The 19,438-nt window shown below is 42.1% G+C and overlaps 1 non-coding gene across 1 annotated transcript; it reads right to left on the minus strand.

Moving 5' to 3' along the window:
• Positions 1–417: 417 nt before the first annotated feature.
• On the minus strand, positions 418–524 carry LOC136490517 (small nucleolar RNA R71). The gene has a single exon (XR_010767796.1). It is a non-coding gene; the product is annotated as a small nucleolar RNA R71 (small nucleolar RNA).
• Between the last annotated feature and the right edge of the window lie 18,914 nt (positions 525–19,438).

Here is a 19,438-nt window from a genome sequence, read left to right on the forward strand (position 1 = left end):
TCAGAATCAAATCATTCAAGAGGAAGCTCAACACTAGTTTCTGAAGCTATGGCTAAAAAGACTCTGCGTGAGTTCTCTGCTCCAAGAACCCTAAGAACATCTGCACTAGACCAACACTCAAAACCAACAACATTGATTTTGAGCTCAAGCCAAGCCTCATCAACATGGTGCAAGCTACCCAATTCAGTGGAAAGGCACATGAAGATGATAGTGCTCATCTTCAAAATTTCCTAGAGATTAGCAGCACAATCGCCATCAAGGACATTGCTCAAGATATCATACTACTCCGCTTATTTCCATTCTCACTAGTGGGAAGGGTGAAGTAGTGGTTCTACACCAACAAAGATAACATCAACATATGGGCAAAGTGTTCTAAGGCCTTCCTTGTAAATTTCTTCCCTATAGGCAAGACTAAATACCTTAAGAGGAAAATTTTCTAACTTCCAATAGCAAAAAGGAGAAACCATTCTAGAGGCATGGGAACATTTCCAAGAATACATTTTAGATTGTCCTCATTATGGGATGGAAGATTGCTTACTCATGCAAGGTTTCTACCATGGATTAATTCAGAAAGCTTGTGAACAACTAGATGCTACTGCAAGAGGAGCATTTATGCCACTCACCCTTGGAAAAGCTGAAACTCTTATGGAAAAGATAGCCTCTAACCAAGGCTAGTCTCAATACAATATTCAAGCATGCAATAAGAGCGAAGAAGTACTAGAAGAGGTGTGTGCACTGTCAACCAAGATGGACGTACTATTAAATTGGCTTGAACAGCGAGCTAATTACAAGAAAGATCATCAAGCTATTCAAGATGCTTATAATGCCCAAAACACATGTGGAGAATATTTGGGGGTTGATTTCCCTGAATCACAAGAGGATGTAAGCATTGTCATCAACAATTTTGTTCCACAACAACAGAGACAAGGACAGGGGCAACAACAACAATGGTCAAATTGTCAAGGTAAGTACCTAGGTAATTACAATAATTCTTTTAGTTCCAAACAACCATCCCTGAGAGATTTGATCTTAGAACAAGTTAAGATTAATGAGAATATTTCTAAGAAGCTTGCTTCAAATGATAAGGTCCTAGAAAAATAATACTAAAATAGAAAGTTTTTCTTCTACTATAAAAGACCAACTTAGCTATAATAAAAAGATAGAATTGCAAATAGCTCAGTTGGTTGCTGCTCTGCCTTTTGCCACTAACCTTGAAAAGGTCAACACCATAACCATGAGAGGTGGCAAGTCTACTTGAGATCTGCCATATCCAATAAGGATAGGTAAGACACTGGCTATAGTAGAAAAAGAGGAGAAGAATAATGAAGTTGAAGAAGTTGAGCTACAAGCATAGGAAATGATGCAAGATTTTCATGACACCACCCTCCTATCGTTTCCAAGCAATAATCGAAAGGCTAAAATGTATGAGTAGTTTGGTAAGTTCGTAGAGGTAATTCAAAAGGTATATATCAATATTCCTCTACTAGATGCCATACAGGTACCCACCTATGCAAAGTACCTCAGAAACATTCTAAACAACAAAAGACCATAGCCCACTGCTAAAGTAATCAAGTTAACAGAGGAGTGTAGTGCGGCCATCCTTAACACATCACCAGTGAAGAAGAAGGATCTAGGATGTCCCACTATTGATTGATCTATTGGAAACCAAAACTTTGAAAATGCACTATGCAACCTTGGCACCAGCATAAGTGTCATGCCCAAGAAGGTTTTTGACAAGCTCAACTATTCAACACTCACGCCAACATCGATGTGCCTGCAACTAGCCAACCAATCGGTTCACAATCCTGCAAGAATAGCTGAGAATATTCTAGTAAAAATAAGAAACTTCTTTGTTTTAGTAGATTTTGTAGTGCTTGACATGTAGGAAGACATGAAGACACCCCTCATACTTGGGAGACCTTTCCTGAGCACTACGAATGCACACATTGATGTTGGAGCTGGAGAAATCAAATTCCATATTAATGGGAAGGAAGAGTGATTCGCCTTCAAGCTAAGATCGAAACAATGCTATAAATTAGAGTGGCAAGAGAAGCAAGAACAACCATTAGGGTCTCCATCTCTAGGACTAACTAATGCATATAAATGAAAAAGACTGGAGAAGTCCGGTTCGGCGGACTTAAAATGCCAAACCCTCACCGGGAGGAAGATGAGTAAGTTTTTGGGCAAGCTCAAGCGCGTAGGATCATCCCATTCTACGAGAAGCTCTTCTTCTAGGGCGAGCGCTAACATGCAGATTGACATTCCATCCCCCACTATTGGAGTGCCGCCTTAGTCATCCTCAGCTAAAAGGAACATCCAGCTGGAGGAGAAGGATCTCAAGTTGCGGAATAAGATGGAGAAAGACGCCTTCAAGCAGTTGAAAGCCCAAAGGTTTGTTCTTGCTTCTGCCTATGATCTAGCCGTTCTTTGTGCCACTATTATGGATATTGAATTTGACTTCATATTTAGAGTTGTTGGATGGGAAAATGTTTGGAATATCCATGAACAAGGGTCTAAGCTCTTAACAGCAAAATTTCTATGCACTTTGCAAACCACTGATACTGAAGTTAAATTTAGACTCTTTGGGAAAGAATTTTCTATCCCCAAGAAGGAGTTTAGTTTGCTTCTAGATTTTAATGCGAAGTGCGTAGTTGATGTAGGCTCTACTCTACAAGATTTTGATAAGGCAAAATTCTAGAGAGAAATTTTTGGAAAACCTAACATTTACCGCCCACGCACTAATGATATCCATCACCCTACACTATGGTTCATGCATAAATGGATAGGATTTTCTTTGTTTCCTAGATCTAATTTTCGCACCATGAGGTTAGATGATCTTAAGTTACTTTATGCTATGGTGAAGAGGAGGAAAGTTTTACCTGTTAAATTCATGATGAATCAATGGAAGGAAGTTTTCGAGCTCAAGGGAGATGTTGAGTGTACCTCTTTGGTCACTCACATTGCCCAGAATTTGGGACTGTTAGAAAATGCTTCAATTTCTCCCATTAATATTCCCCGTTGGTACATTGATTCTAAATATTTTCTCAAGGCTCACATGTTGAAAAAGAAAGAAAATAGACAACTTGTTATGATGTATCTCGGGTACACAAACAAGATTCTATTGACTAACCAGGATCTTGGTTTGTATGCTATGAATTCTTTCATTTTTGAACTACAGGTTAAGGAGGCAGCACCCCGCAGAAGTGCTTCTGTGAGGTTGACTCGTAATCCATAGCCTCGATATCATGAGGATGACCCAATTCCAGAAGGACCAGCATACACTGGCTATGCAGGCTGGGATCAACTAGGATCTTCCCACATGTACCAGCCCGAGCAAGCTGCTTGGCATCAACCATCCCTGCACCACTCTGAGAGCTCCTTGCAACAAGGTTCAAGTGAGCAATGGTAGCACGGAAACTTCGACAACTACTAGCAACAACACTATTAAGAAGGTTCAAGCAGCCACCAGGGAGGATGTATGTCTTTCTCTGCCCATGGCTATCATGATCAGCAGATTGGCTACCATGACCAGTAGATGGATCATGCTCGCCTCGACACCAGGCTGACCACCATAGAAGAAGCATAGCAGGACATTCGCAACACCTTGCACTAGCACTCTCAGTGGCAAGCAAACATGGGAGACATCATCACCAACATCTAGTAAAACCAGTAGCAAGAGAATGAGAACTAGAACTACTTGTTCTAGAAGCTCAACTTCGACCTGCCATTCTGAACGACTGCAGCAACACCCAGCTTGGGGGAAGAGGATCCCCCATTTATGTTAGGTAAGTTTTCTTTTTCTAGTATTTTATTTCTTCCTTATATTTATTTATTTTTGAGTTTGTTTTATATATTAAAAAAAGATGCATAACTAAAAACAAAATAAAAATTTGTCTTTTATATATATTAGTAAAGTGTGATCTAAAAATGAAAACAAAATAAAAAGAGTGTGTATAAAGTTTGCTTTAAGTTTCTTTAAGAGCTAAATAAATAAAAAGAACTTTGAAGATGATCTCTCATAATGGAAATGATGAATAGTTGCTCTGTTGTAATTCCTTCCAAGTACCTAGTTTTCAGCCATGAATTCTCCTAAGTTTTGGATAATATTCTTTTGACATGAGAATTTGCACGGAACTTGAAACTCATGGGTAGCAATGCTTGATCTAAGTCTAGGTAATTGACGGATATGATATGAGAAGGTCTGAGCTGCTATTTATCTTGTTCTGAGTGATACTAAATTCTGGAGATTTCTTTTGAAAAATATAAAAATGCTACATGATGAGTTCATGTATGACAAAGCTTGAATTCCTACCAAAGTCAAATAGAATTTTTAGGTTAGGAAAACTTCCACTCTCATATGCTACTTGTTTTGCATTGAGTTTAGTCAAGCTTTGTTGACCCTTATGAGAGGTTTATCATGCTCTTAAAATCAAGATCATGTACACACCACCCACATATGCACTACTCCTACAACTGGGAGTAGGTGCAAAAACATGCATTCCATCTAGATTCACCAAAAAATGTTCTACTCCTACACTAGGAGTAAACACCAAAAATATTCTTGACAGGTTCCATCCACCAAATAAAATGCTCCAAGTTCTTATTGCTATCTCTCAAAAGTTTTGTTGCAGAGAAGAGGCATGAGCTATGCAAAAGTTATTCATAAAAAAGAAAAAAAGAAAGTATTGAAAAAATGGACAAGTATCTGAGATATCCAAAACAACGGGTACTTCAATGCCCGCCTAAAAAATGAGATGAATAAGATAGCCCATGTTTTCTTGCAAATATTTCCAAATTTCCAAAGAGAGATATGTTTTCAAGGAGCATAGTAGAATTAGGCTAGACACCATATATATATCCACCATATTCCACACACCTGCACATCTGGATTTGATTGTATGACTTAACTCTCTTTGGATCTGAGGTTTGACTTTACAATATATACATTGCAAGTATGAACTTTCATGTTATCACCATTCCTATGAGCTCCACATAAGCTTTAGTTGTAGGAAGGAAGGCATAACATCATTATTGCCTTGGTGAGGATCCACAAATACTACATATATTGAGAGACTTGAGAGTGTCATACAATGTAATCTCTGAGTTTTATTTTGAAAACTTTCAAAAGCTTCAGAATAATGGTTGAACAAAGAACTTGAGACATAGTGCTTGACTTGATTGTTCTGTCTTTCAATTGCTCTAGACCTAAGTGAAGGCAACAAGCCCCATGGTTGAAGGTAATATGGGAAAGTTTGAAAGTCAGATTAGTTTGTTCTAATCTAGAGGAGAATTCTTGTTTGAACGCCTGTGTACTTTTGAGGAGTGAAAACATTGATGCTACTCCTGATCCATTACTAAGATTAGCATTGCTCAGGGACGAGCAAAGGTTAAGCTTGGGGGAGTTTATTGATGGTAGTTATCACCCATAAAAAACCATCAACATAACTTGTAAAAAGGGCATGAAAATGATCAACAACATAGATTTAGGGCTATAAACTAACACTCTCCATGAGTTTTGGTGAATCTATAATTTCAGCAGGGTTTATTCAGAAATTCATCAAGGTGGACCCAATCATAAGAATTAAACGCAATTATCTGTGGTGAAAATAACTTCAGAAGGTTCTAAAGGACACCAGAAGGTACTCCATCGAAGTAGGGCACGAGAGGATGCTAGGTAGGCTAGCTGCCCCCACCTACAGGCCGGCTAGCCCCTTGGTCCCATATGTCAGCCTCATCTTCTACGTCGGTTCCTCCACCACCTCCTAGATTGCATCTATGCCATCCTTTTAAGTTGGTTTGATCTGAGGGTCCAGAATTGATGCTCCAGCCTATATATACCAGCCCCTACCCCCTCCCTAAGGCATTCGATCATAAGTCAAGATCAGATAAAAAATTAGGGTTCCAGAGAGAATAGATTTGAGCTCCAATTCTTCAAGTTCTAGTATAGGCTAGCTAACAAGATTTAAGTAGAGTTGGGCTATTGCTCAGGATTCTGGATTCACCATCTAGAGGCTGGTAAAGCCATTGTATCCCTCTATATTTTGACTTTGTGCTACTTCAATACTATGTTTCTATCTATTATGTTCCTAGTTTACTTTGGTAGTATACTAGATATAGTCATGATTGATAATGAATTTATGCATATGTTCGCAAAGTGCTTAGCTCAGTACTTGAGTGAGTTAAGTGGTCGACATTATGTAAGCGTGGTGCTTAAATATTGTTTACCTATGGATGCACTCTACACTCTAGGTCATGTGGTAGATCACGAATGTGACACTCTTGTTGAGTCCTTTGTAGTCCACTCCCCGTTTGTAGAACAAGTAGAACCCGGTTGTGAAGGAAATCAAGCTCTATTGTTGATCTTCCTTAGTAATGTTCCATATGCATAGATACAGAGTTAGTTATGCTATAGATAAGAGTGTATATACTAGAGTGTACAAAGGACTTAGTAAATAAGAAATGACTTAGGAATCTTCTCTTAATTAATCTCCTACCTAGCCATACTACATTTATGAGTATCTATTTCTATCTCTGAATTACTATCAATGCCTTACACTTATCATTTATTTATCACTTGACTTACCCCTGTTAAAGCATGGGAGTTGATGATCTTATCATAAATATGCATATTTGTCAATATCTCTAGCCACCCCATCACTCCTCCCTATGGAAAAATATAAATAATGATACCTAGTATACTCCTGGGTGAAATGCTATAATGGTATATTATCTATGCGCTTGCGGATTACTTAGTGTTTATATAAATTTACATGTGTTATCAGTAATTACCAACAATGCATTTCTGGCATCATTGCTAGGGATGACAACTTAGTAAAGAGTGATGCTAAGAAATGCCAACAACGGTGGTACACCATACATCAAGGAACGTTGTTCCCTGGCAGCTATAAGTGCCTAGCTCGGGTGGTGCACCCCATATCGGGAAACATAGTTTCCTAGGTGTGGCCCTCGGGACATTGTTAACATCGTGTTCAGGTGATGTACCCGATAACTAGAAGCGTAACCTCTAGGACATCATAGATGCCATGCTAGGGTAAGAATACCGTTGTACTTGAGAAGTTGGTTCCCGACGTATTCTAGCATGTAAATAGTGGTTGCGCATCATTAAGTCCTAGTCGTAAAACAATAATGAGGATGGGGTAGGTGCACCTCCATCGCCCACACGTTACGAAGCCGGTTGATTTTTTGGGTGACCTATTGTACGTCGTTTGTTAATGAGCACTAAGGGCATCACGTTTTTCTTCAAGATCTATCAAGTAACGTGATTCAAATTTTTGTGAGCCTCATTAGTGAAAGAGCGAGGACGTTGTCTCGGAGCCCTAAGGCCAATATAATAGTGTCCTAGGCTAGGTACCACTATGGGCGAGTAACGAATGCGTGAGCAGCTATGGGCAGTTGCGTTTATTACTCTTTGAGCTAGTAATGGGTAGTACGAGTGAACGTCTGCTATAACTGAAAGGAAGCAATAGGACAAAGCCTGACCAGTGGGGGCATGTCATAAAACTCTTTTTCTAGATTCTAGGAGCTCATACACTGGTTATAGCCATGGGCCAACCATTTTCCCGGTTTCCCACAGAGGGGCACACATCCACTAAAATAAGGTACTTCGAGCTCGTCTGGGTATTTTGAGATTAACGTGAAACTAAGTGTCAGAGGTTTTAGAATCATACTGGTGACCCTCCCAAATACCCCTTGAGTCTAGAAGGGGCAGGGTCGATAGTGAACGAATCACCACCGCTTACACCTACTGAGGGGTGAGCCAGGCTGAGTACTCGATCTGAGTGTCAGATCACTCACCTACGCTAGCTCGGGTGATGGTGCATCAAATTTCAGACTATTTGGTCCCTTGGCTGCCATGGTTATGCGGATGGGTTCCTTCTCTATGAAGCTGAGGCATCGACTTTGGTGGCTCCTCTCCCCACGCGTCTATCTCAGAAGCTGTGCCTCTCAGAGATCGTGGGGGCGTAGCTAGGCCTTAACTCCTGCTTTCGCCCATGGAGACTGCTGGATTCCATCGGCTGTGTGCATCCCCTACCTATAAAACAGAGGAATAGAGGAGGGGAGTTAGTACATCTACATAGTAGCTTTTGCACGCTCACCTTCCTTTGCTCGTCGCATCTCCTATTGTCGTTAGATCTTGCCTTCCATCCATGGTCAGAGAGAAGCATCAGTAGGAGGAGCCTGAGCTAGGATCTGCTGAGATGGACATGTCTCCCTATGCTCAGGCCTTCCTCCTAGGCTTGATGGGGTTTGAGTAAGGATAGATCTGTTGTTGACATCGTTGGAAAGGACCTAATGCATTTCTTGATACAGTGGTTTCTCATCGGTGCCCTCGATGCTGTGGCTAGCCACTGTCTAGGAGGCCTTGTCGCTGTCACATCCCTCAGCAATGTAGGCTGCTCTACCACTGGGCTCGCCTTCCTCCTCCGACAATGAGGAGGCCGAAGAAGGCAAGCATGATATCCATACCGTGAGGGAGGGGCTGGCCATGGCCGGGCAATCCCTCTGGGACGGGTATCGGGAGGTGGAATGGCTGAAGGAGTCCTTGGCGATAGCCGAGACCATGGTTGGTGCCTTAGATGGAGAGGCAGCCGATGCTAGGGCTGTTGTCATGGTGACCTACACTAAGCTTGCTGGTGAGTTGAACTTCTTTGTTTCCTTTGTGAAATTTTTCTCGCCTTCACTTTGAATCTATATGTTTTTCAGCAACACAGGAGCAGTTAAGCACTATCCATGCTAAAGCGGCCGATCTTCGCTAGGCCAATGAGGAGCTGGCCGACAGATTTGTGGAGGTGACTCATCTATGTGACGAGTCAGCCAACTAGGTGCGTGGCTATGCCGCCATGGCGCGAATCAATAGCAGCCGCTAAGTGGCGTTGGAAGGGGCGATGAGGGCCATCGTCAATCTGGTGCAGCCGACAAGATGAAGCCTCCATGAGCAAGCTCTCGGCCTCCTAGCACAAATCAAGGTAGTGACGGTGGATGGTGTTCACCATGGGGCTGCGATGGCCCTTGCCACCACCCAGCTTTGTCTTCAGCCAGAGGTGGATCTGCATACAATGGAGCTCGAGTTCCCATCGAGGGTAGAGATGCCTGAGGGCATCGACGTCGGGCGTATGATAGCCAACTTCGGTGTCGCCGCTAATGCTATTGCCATGGTTGTAAATGTAGAGCAAGTCATCAGAGACACCACTCGTTGAGGTTAGGTCGTGTTGGTTTGCTTTTGTGTAAAATGTTATATGAATAATTTTTTACTTTGCAGACTGGTAATTGTGTGATTGTAGTAGTAGCCCCCAAGCACTTGGGCAGATTAGTATAACATGTCTGAGTGTTGAGACCACACATACCACCACAAACTCCCTTGGCGTTGCCATGTCAATACAAAGCCCCCGGGCATATCAGACTTAATGTTGACTCTCTAGTATGGCTTTACTTGGGAGTTAACGTTGCGTAGCATTTAGGACGTAAACTCCGAGCCATTTGTTAGGAAAGTGTTTCCTTAGCTATCTAAGGCATAAAACCCTTTCGTGCATAGCAACCATTGGTGCTCTAGGCCCTAGTCATGGGGTCCTCCCTGATGGCTGAGTCATCTTCCTCCTCTTTCGGCTTTGCATCTTCAAGCAAGTCAGGTGCTTCTGGTGGCACCGGTGTAGCTGGTGAAGTGGAAACTATAGAATTGGGAGGCAAAATGCTAGCTAGGGTTTCTAGCATGAGTCGGTGCTCTAGGGAATGGGGCGAGCATCAGGTGTTCCTGAGCCCGCCTCCTACTTATCTTCATAAGCATGTTTGGCTCATCTAGAATTAGATCCTGTTGGGCCTATTCTATAGCCAGCCTCCCGCACTCATATGCATCTTGAGCTGCCCATGATGGTGATGACGCCATGGGGGCCTAGCATTTTGAGCTTGAGGTAGGCATAACTGGGGATTGCCATGAACTTGGTGTAGTAGGGTCTCCCGAGGATGGCATGGTAGGGACCCTCGAAGTCTATGACTTCAAAGGAGAGTGTCTCCTTGCGGTAGTGTACCTAGTCACCGAACACGACAGATAGAGTGATCATGTTGAGAGGCATAACCCATCGTCCGGGGATGATCCCATGGAACGGAGAATGCAGGGGTGGCAGTTTGTTTGCCTCGATGTTTAGCTTCTTGAACGCATCCTTGTAAAGGATGTTTATGTTGCTTCCTCCGTCCATAAGGACTTTGGTCATTTTTACACCTCCCACAACTACACTGACCACCAAAGGGAATCATCCAACCTCGATGACATGATTGGGGTGGTCGTCCCTATTGAAGGTGATTGAGTGCTCCGACCATCTTAAATAAATAGGAACTACTGGTGTAGTGGCAAATATGAGACGTCTGGTTACCTTTTTGTGATGGCGGTCCTCATAGGCTTATGGGCCCTCAAAGATGATCATGACGCCCTTGATGTTGGGGTAGCCACCATTGTCATCCTCATCAGTGTCGTCCTTCCCCTTCTTTGGGTGGCCGCCCTTTGTCTTGTCCTTGCGAACTTCAGTGATCTCATGTTTGTAAGTATGGTAGTCCCTGGCCAAGTGATTCACCAGGAAGCCATGGTTTTGACATGTTTGGTTCATGATCTCATCGAATTTTGCACGGCCTCCATGACTTTGTTTGGATTTAATGCCTTCTTGTTTCTCGATGTTGGCCACGAGCTTGCCTCTATGCTTACGATCCTTCTTTGTTAGTGGGGATTGGTCCACGTCATCGGTGAGTCATGATTTATATTTGTCGTTACTGGTGTTAAAGCAATCTTCACCATCGACGTGCTCTTGGGCTAAGGCAAACATGTCATAGAGACTAATGTTCTTCCTTCACCCAATGTCCCAAATAAGGGGTTTGCTATTGACGCCAATGGTAAATGTAGTGACAATGCTAGCATCGAGGATGTCCTCGAGTTTATTCTTGCGCTGTGTAAAGCACTTTATGTAATCATGGAGACTCTCGCCAGTCTTGTGGTTGCATCCTAGGAGGTTCCATGAGGTACCTACTTAGTGTAAGCCCCCTCAAAGTGATTACAGAATGCCTTTTCAAGGTCAGTCCATCGCTTGATCATGCCTTCCCCAAGGTTGTTTAGCTAGTTTCTAGCAGAGTTAGTGAGGTAGATTAGAAGATACTGAATCATGAAAAACATGTCCAATGTGGATGCCACTTTCATGGCGAGTTGGTAGTTTACCAACCAAATCTTTGGGTCTATCTCACCGTCGTATTTCTCAATGTTTAGAGCACAAAACCTACAGGGTGTTGGGGCTCACTGTATTTGGTATCTAAATGCAGGGGGTCCTAACAAGTCATAGGGATCGCACTCGATGGCGCGTGGCGCCAGCTCAGGGCGGTTCCTAGGATTTCTCCCATCGTGATGGTATCGCCCTCGCCGTTAGAGCAATAGCTACTCCCCAAATCATTGTTAGCCCCATCGTCTTCGTGACTCCCTCCATTGGCAGAGTGCCCTTCGCTGCCACCTCCTTGTCCACCACCTCCCTATTCACCACCATTGTCACCCAGTTGTGGGGTGGGACCTTGGTGGCATCTAGGATTATGGCATGGGGATCTTTGGGGTGCATGGCTACGTGTGGCAGATGCATCACTAGGTGCTGGTATGTGGTCGACAATGACCGCTATCCGCTCTTGAATCCTTTGGAAAAACCTATTGGTCCTCTTCTGTGGATGGATGTGACATCGCCACCGCTTCCCTCATGGCCTTGGCTAAGTTTGGATTGGCGTTACAAAACACTAGAGCCGCTCACAGAATTTCATTATGGGCCTCACGGCCCTGAGTTGTGTTCTGCTATTAGAGCTGATGTTGGAGTTTTTGATTTTCATCTGCTAGCATGTCATTGTGATTAAGCAGACAATCCTGGGTCTGCTGGCTAGTTTTGTAAGGTGTTGCATAATCAAACTCGAAATGATCTGGGGCGAACGTTTAGGGGTGATGTACCCGTTCCCCTTGTGATCATTTGCACCAAGATGGCAATTGCGTGTATGTGAGATGAGGTCATCATCGTGAACATCCATGTGGTTAACTCCATGTGGCCGATAGTAGTCATAGAGAGAAAGGCATGAAGCCACTGTGTTAATGTGTTTGGCAGCTCCAATGTCATGGCACTGATTGCTCTCATCGGAGTGGTCTGATTGTTCTAGGACGGTGCCGCCTAGGTTGACATTGTGGATGGTGACCCCGACTAGGTTCGAGTCAAAGCCATCATCACTGTGATCCCGATCAGTATGACATGGGTTTTTTGGATTCTCTGTAGGAGATCTAAAATGTGGTGTGATAGCCTAAAGAAGCTAGATTAGGCGAGTCATTGCCACGTGCATTGGCACTCCCGTGGGTCGGGAATGAATCAGATCAGGTACTGTATCCACCGTCGGGACTGGATCCCTAATCTTGTGAAGGAAAAGAGTGGCATTAAGTCTAGGCTCTTGGCCAGTTTCGTCAAAAAGCTGACCATGGTGGGTTAGATGGCGAGCGATGGCGAGCGGTCCTCCATCGACAGCCACCTCTAGTCCGGTGGTGAAAGCTCAGATTTGGAGCGACTGCTCCTCCTCCTGTTTGGATGGCTCAGGCTCCAGCGGGCATAGGTCCCCAAACCAGTCACGTGATGAAGTCGAGCTTGCTAAAGATGATCCTCATGCCCAGCTACATCTTCTCTGGTTCATCATTGAAGTCGAAGATGATTCCCATCTAAAACACAAAAATGAATCTGAATGCGAAAGGGCCCTACCTAGCACGCCAACTATCGGATTGTTTTGCTCTGGCAATATCCAGCAACATGATCATGTAGACAAAATCAGATGGTAGCACATGAGACACAGAGATTTATACTAGTTCAGGGCGTGGTGCATGCTAATCCCTACTCTAGTGGTGCGGCTGCTCTTGTATTCATATGCTCAATTATAGGGGCTGTTGCTCCTAGCAACATGTAGATGGAATATGTGATGGAACTGCCCAATTTATACAAGATCAAGTATGGATGTCCCTGCTAACACATTGACACGTGCATACTTTCACTTATATAAACCCGGTAGTCCACCGAGTGTTGCGAAGGACCTCGGTAAATCATGATCACAACCAAGATTGTATGATTAAGCAAATACACATCACATACACAAAGTTGCAGCAAAAATAATATTATAAATGGGTTCACAAATAATAGTACAAGTTTGGGTTTCAAAACCGATTAGTGAAAACAACATAGCTTTCAAATGATTACATTAATATAAGTTCCAAATACATTGGTAGCATAAGTGACATCATCTGTAAAAGCATATAGATGAGAAATAAATATAGAGTCATCGAGCCCACCGGTGGTTATCCACCATCTTCAGCAGGCCAAGAACTTCACCTGCAACATGGTGGGATAAACCCTAACTACTCGAATGTACTCAGCTAGACTTACCCATCATAAACCAAAAATAAAGTGACACCAAAGATTATGCAAGGCGTTGTAAGTGGAGCTAGCTTGACAACATTTTGCATAAAGAGCGACAAATTCTGTTGTACAATTATACTTTGGTCATCAAGTTAATTATAGCTATTCATCTCTAGATTAGCAACTAACCTATGCCAAACATGTGGTATATCATTTAGTAGTATAGCAACAGTAACCATAGCCGGTGTACTAATTCCATGTTCATCCGAACCATTACATTCCATAATACAATTACTATGATGTTGGAGCTAGCTAAGTTTCTCACTATCCGGGAGAGACAGCGATTCGAATCGATTTCAACCAGCTAGGAATTTATTCCTAACACAAACCTAGGTCTACCAGCCACAGTAGCCTTAGGTCACCTTTGGAACAACTCAGGTCCACATTTTGCAGGTTTAGCTAGTGCCACATAATCAGGGATGACCAGCTGCCACGACAATCAGGACTACCCTACCCTTGGGCTCATGTCTGGCTTCCCGCACATCCTTACTACCATCTAGAGTACGCACTTTTACAGAATGGGGCCTTGCTAGAGTTGAGCTACTTGGCTTCGCGATAGGAATGAGTTATCTGGCCAGCTAAGTGATAGGCATGTGTTCAATCTTGTCAGAAGTGCTAATAATAGTACGGTCCTTAATCGGCACAGATAGAATCACATGAGTCAACCTACACATAGACTCTGCCCGGCCTCCATTTACATTACCCCATGGTTCTTTTCCACGATAGCAAATATAGCCAACCATGCTTTGATATCCACCTATATCTCGCAGGTGATAGGAAATCACCCGACTTCTACCGATCTAAGCATGGCTAAGCATATATTAGATCCTGGACCTACACAGGGTTAAAGGTATATTTGTGGACAAGGAAATTATATGCATCAAGTGGTTCCAATCAACTCTTATAACATAATGCATCAAACATAAAGGACTCAAGTGATATTTGTAAAAACATAGGAGGCTTAGAATGTTCCGGGGCTTGCCTGGAATCCAACACTAGGTTACTGTTTGTTAGACGACACTCGCTGGGTGATCATCTCCCATTCAGGCATGTACTCCAAGGGTCCTTCCATCTTTGGGATAGGTCCACCATACACTATCTTCAGGTTCGGTTCCAACATCACATCCTTCACGTGGTTCATCTAGTGTACCTAGATGAGATGCAAGTGCATGAATATGAAGAATGGTAATATGAGATGCATCACATAATAGCATTTAAGGTAAACATAAGATCATGCAAGACATAGGTACCTAGAGTTATTTAACTAAACATCACACAACCTATTATAGAGGGATAGCAAGCATATCAGGCATGGCACACAAGTGAACTTAATTTCAAATATTGCACCCATGCATCAATCAAGAACTAACCAACATGTTTAGCCAAAACAAGAGCAAGCTAAAGCAATCACCTAACACATGTATAGAAATCTGGACAGCAGCACAACAGTCACTTGTTTTAACCATAACTGGAGATATAAGCATCCAACAAGGGTGACCATAGACTTTCTAGAAAGCTAATGAAATTTCCTACAACATTGTTACTATCACCAAAATCTTATTCTAAAGCTAACTAGGTCAAACATGCCAATGTTTAAGATATGCACAGAACTAGGACAGAAAAGTAGTAGCAATTTCAACAATGCATAACTAGAGTTATGGACATCAAACAAGCATGAACCTTAACTTTATAGAAAACTTATTAAATTATATAAAATATGTTTATTATCATCACAAGGTGATTCCTTAATTAACAAGGTCAGTCAAGCACAATTGAGCACCTTTGTCCAGACTTGGACAGATTCTACCTTGCAACTTCTCAAGCTTATAACTGGAGATTTCGACCACCAAAAGGTATGATCTTTAACAATTTGGTAAGATCATGAAAATCACTACACTTCTTATATTATCACCAAGACATGATTCGAAGCTTAGCTAAGTCAAACAACACAATCATTTAGATCTATACAGAGAGCATGCAAAATCTGACAATGAACTTGTAAAATCTATAGCTCCTAAATTATCTGGCCTATGGTCAGGAAAATTTATCATGAGCTAGATTATGAAATTAGCTACAACTTTGGTATTCACTACAACCATAGCAAACATCATTTACACAATGAAAATAATTGCACAAGCAAGACTGCATATGCAGCTCAAACAGTAGTGGTATAGAAAACTGATAGGAACTTCAGAGAAGTATAACTGGAGTTCTAGACCTCCAACAAACATGAATCATAACTTTTGGAAATCTTATGAAGTTACCTACAACTTTCTTATTATCATCTTAAGATGATTCTACAGCTAACAAGGTCAATTAATCCAATGAATGCTTCTCTATCCAAAACATGGACAGAGCCTGATATGCCACTTTAAACAGCTATAACTAGAGTTCTATATATCTAATAAATGTGTTTCTAGACTTTTTAGAAATATTAGCAAATTCTAAACAACTTTATTATAAACACCTAGAGCTAATTATACTATTAAAAAGGCCCGATGGTACCAACAAAGAAACCCTGTCAGGGTTTGGACAGAAATAGCCACAGAAATTTTAGCAACTATAACTAAAAATCTACTTAATAAAAAATTATGCTTTTTAGCTTTTTAAAAAGCTTAAGAAAAGTACTAGAACTCATTTATTGTCATCAAGGCATGATTCATAACTTAACTGAGCCAATTAATACAAGCATGCAGGCATATTCAGAATAGGAGCAAAGCAACATAGGGCATTTGTTATTTTTATACCTCTTAAACTATCAACCTAAAATTGTGACATTTTTACTAGACATCAACCATAAACTGAGTAGCACTCCATAAACATTTCACTTTTATTTGAGCAAAAAAATTGCAGTTATGACAAAGACAAGACACAACTAGTATTAAAAACCTAACTAAATAAATTGATTTTTACAACAAACAATTTAAACTAAATCATGCATATTATAGATCTATTGAATATATAATTTCATAAGGATACCAAAAAGTCCTCATTTGCTATTTTTGGAGTTTGCTACAATTTACTATGATTTTTCAAAGTTTAGCCTATTATATGCATATAATGAAAAAGAAAAGGAAAAACGCTTTTGCATCAGGGTCCTGGCAGAAAACACAAATTAAACGCCAGTGAATAGGTCCTTCTTGGTACTATTCAAATGAGTCACCGGTCCTTCACTAAACCCCCTAGAAAACATCTTATCTCGCGCGTGGTCCCTGTTCTCCTTCCTCTCGACGGTAGCGCAGGGGGGTGGTCGGGCCCACAGCTCCAGCTGGCTGAGGCGACGCCGACGGCAAGATGTTGCGGGCTCTAGCTGTCCCAGACCCTGACACGCCTCTAGGTGACTGTGGCATGGCCTAGGGTGGCCTGTGGCCTGCTAGCCACGTGAGCAGGCAAAATGCCAGTAGCTGCTCCATCGGCGTGGAGCAGCAGCGGCCATCGGCGCTGGTCTAGGAGGGCCAGAGGTGCGGCATGAACTAGGGAAGGAGGTGCCACGGTCAGTGGGGAGTGGTGGAGCATAGAGGAGAGGGGGCAGAGCAGTGCTATGAGCTCGACGTTGGAGTCCATGGCGGCTCTGCTCTGGTGCGGCCAGAGAGCGAGTAGGAGCCTAGGCGAGCGTGAGAGGGAGCAGAGAGTGAGTGAGGGATGCCAGGGTAGCTTGGCCATCCACTTTGGGGAGGCATAGGGAGCAGGGCGGTGTGTGGCAATGGAGGTGGGGTGCACTGCAGTGTATGACGGCCACGCGGCTTTATGTCGAACACGTGGTGCGCGTCGCGGTGCTTGACTTGGAGGCCATGTTAGTGTTGACTACGTGCCAAACTGGGCTATGGTCCTTGAAGCAAAATTGTTCCTCTTTTGATGCTCTACAAACTTGATTAAGGGGTCATAGCCATTAGGTCTTTGAAATAGCAGTTAATTAGCATCCAATTTTCAAGTGTCAACGTGTTGACACTGATTAATCAAATCCAAAAATCGATGGTCAAGACAAGGTCAAACGAGTGCCCTCTTTTTGCACGCTCTTCTCCACAATGTATACTCCAACTTTCATTTTGGGGCCCAATCACATTGCTTAACAAAATCATGAGAACGCGAGATGCCAAAGTCGATGGCGATGAATTCCAGACTTAGAAAAATTTTAAGTACTGAAAATAGCTGTTGATTCAAAGTTTGAGCCTCGGTTTGACTTTCTTACAAGCTAATCTAGCTCTTGGTCCAAAAACAAAGTTTGTTCTACTCCACTCAAACTTCAACTTTTATTTAAGGTGCAACTCCATGCAAGCACTGTAAGTGATTGGTCAACATAGGTCAAAATAGCATCACGGTAAAGCTTAAATTAGAGTTTTAAACCGATTGAGGCATTTTCTTGACCTTTGCTCAACATGAACCCTTCATGACTTTTGTTGTAGAGCTCATTTAGAGTCATTTGGGCAAGGTAGAAAGGTTTGGTTGATGACCTATAATTCCATTCACTTAATAAAGCAATCCAAGAAAGATTATAACTTATCATTTCATGTGACTTCTTGATTCCAAACTTCATGAAACTTTTCCACTGGTCAAGATGGATGAATATTGATGTAATGTACATGAAATAAGTATGTTTAACATTACTCTTGCATAATCTTAACAAGGGTCCACATGTAATTAAGGGTGTGTTGTCCAAGTTTAAGTTGGAGCTCACTCTTGTAGATTTGATTTTGACACCTTCATCATCACTTAACATGTCATGTTTGAGCTCAAACCCATTGCTTAACTGGTGACAAACACCTAGGGTGTTACAACCCCCCCCCCCCTTATGAGAATCTCATCCCAAGATTCGGTGCGAAAGACTTTTAAGGGATGAGAAGCATGTCCTCCATTTTCCAACATCAGTAATAGCATTAGGCTACTTAATTTTGGAGTATCAGAGAGGCTAATTTGGTCAAGACACTTTTTGATACTTGCCTTTTGTAGTAAGTTTTGTCTGAAGAATTTCCTTCATTGGCTTCCATGAAGCATTGTTACTTTGGGAGGAATCCAAGACAACACAATACTTTGTTCTTGGGATATGGAGAGTACTATGGAGCATAAACCAATTACCCACAATCTCTAATTACCTAATGAATATAGCATGGACCATGTGAACTTTGCATTAGGCTGCAAGCTTCTGAAAGCTACTCATTAAAATGGTTCCATGTTCATTCACAAAGTTTAACAAACAGTTCTCTACCAAAGTAGCTTGAGTACAACCTTTAATAAGGGATGAGATCATAGACGGGGTAAACATCCTCTGAGGTTGTGAGAAACCGAGTAACTAATAGACAATATCTATGCTTGTCATAACTGTTCAATCACTCAGATGCCAATCGATGGAAAACTACATAATGTTCCATGTGACTGCATTATCTGAGTCCGTTGAGTGAGCGGTGAATGTGATAGCTGACTCTGTTGACTTAGCATTTTCGAGGATCATTATTTGAGAGAATCCTCGTATCCAAGCGGTAGTAGTTATCTAGGTTGAGCCTAAGGCAACCTCTTGGGTAAAAACACATAGAATGTACCAAGGACAAGTCTGCCTTGGAAAACAATGCTGAAGAAGGATGACAACGAGTTTTGGAGGTCAACGAAAGTTGTAAGCATACACCAATTGGAAAAACAGTACACTACTAAGCAGGTTGAGCACAATTTGCCTTCATGGTACAGTGCGTAGTAAGTTGGGTTGACTTGCACTATCACAAAAATTAGCCTGGTTGGACTACTTTTGACATTGACGCTTCCTTTCTAATGTCAATCAACAACTCATAAGCAAAATCTGAAATATGTTGTTTGACACTTTTCAAATTGTTTTTGACTCGCAAAGGCACAAATTGACATGTAGAACACCTTAACTGCTCAAGCATTATTGATATGAGAGGGCAAAAGCAAGGCATAAAAGGGTGCCAAGAGTCTTCTCTAGGGCATATAAAGTATTAACAATCATCACATTGCCAACT

This window comes from Miscanthus floridulus, chromosome 10, assembly GCF_019320115.1.
Source record: "Miscanthus floridulus cultivar M001 chromosome 10, ASM1932011v1, whole genome shotgun sequence".
Classification (NCBI taxonomy): Eukaryota; Viridiplantae; Streptophyta; class Magnoliopsida; order Poales; family Poaceae; genus Miscanthus; species Miscanthus floridulus.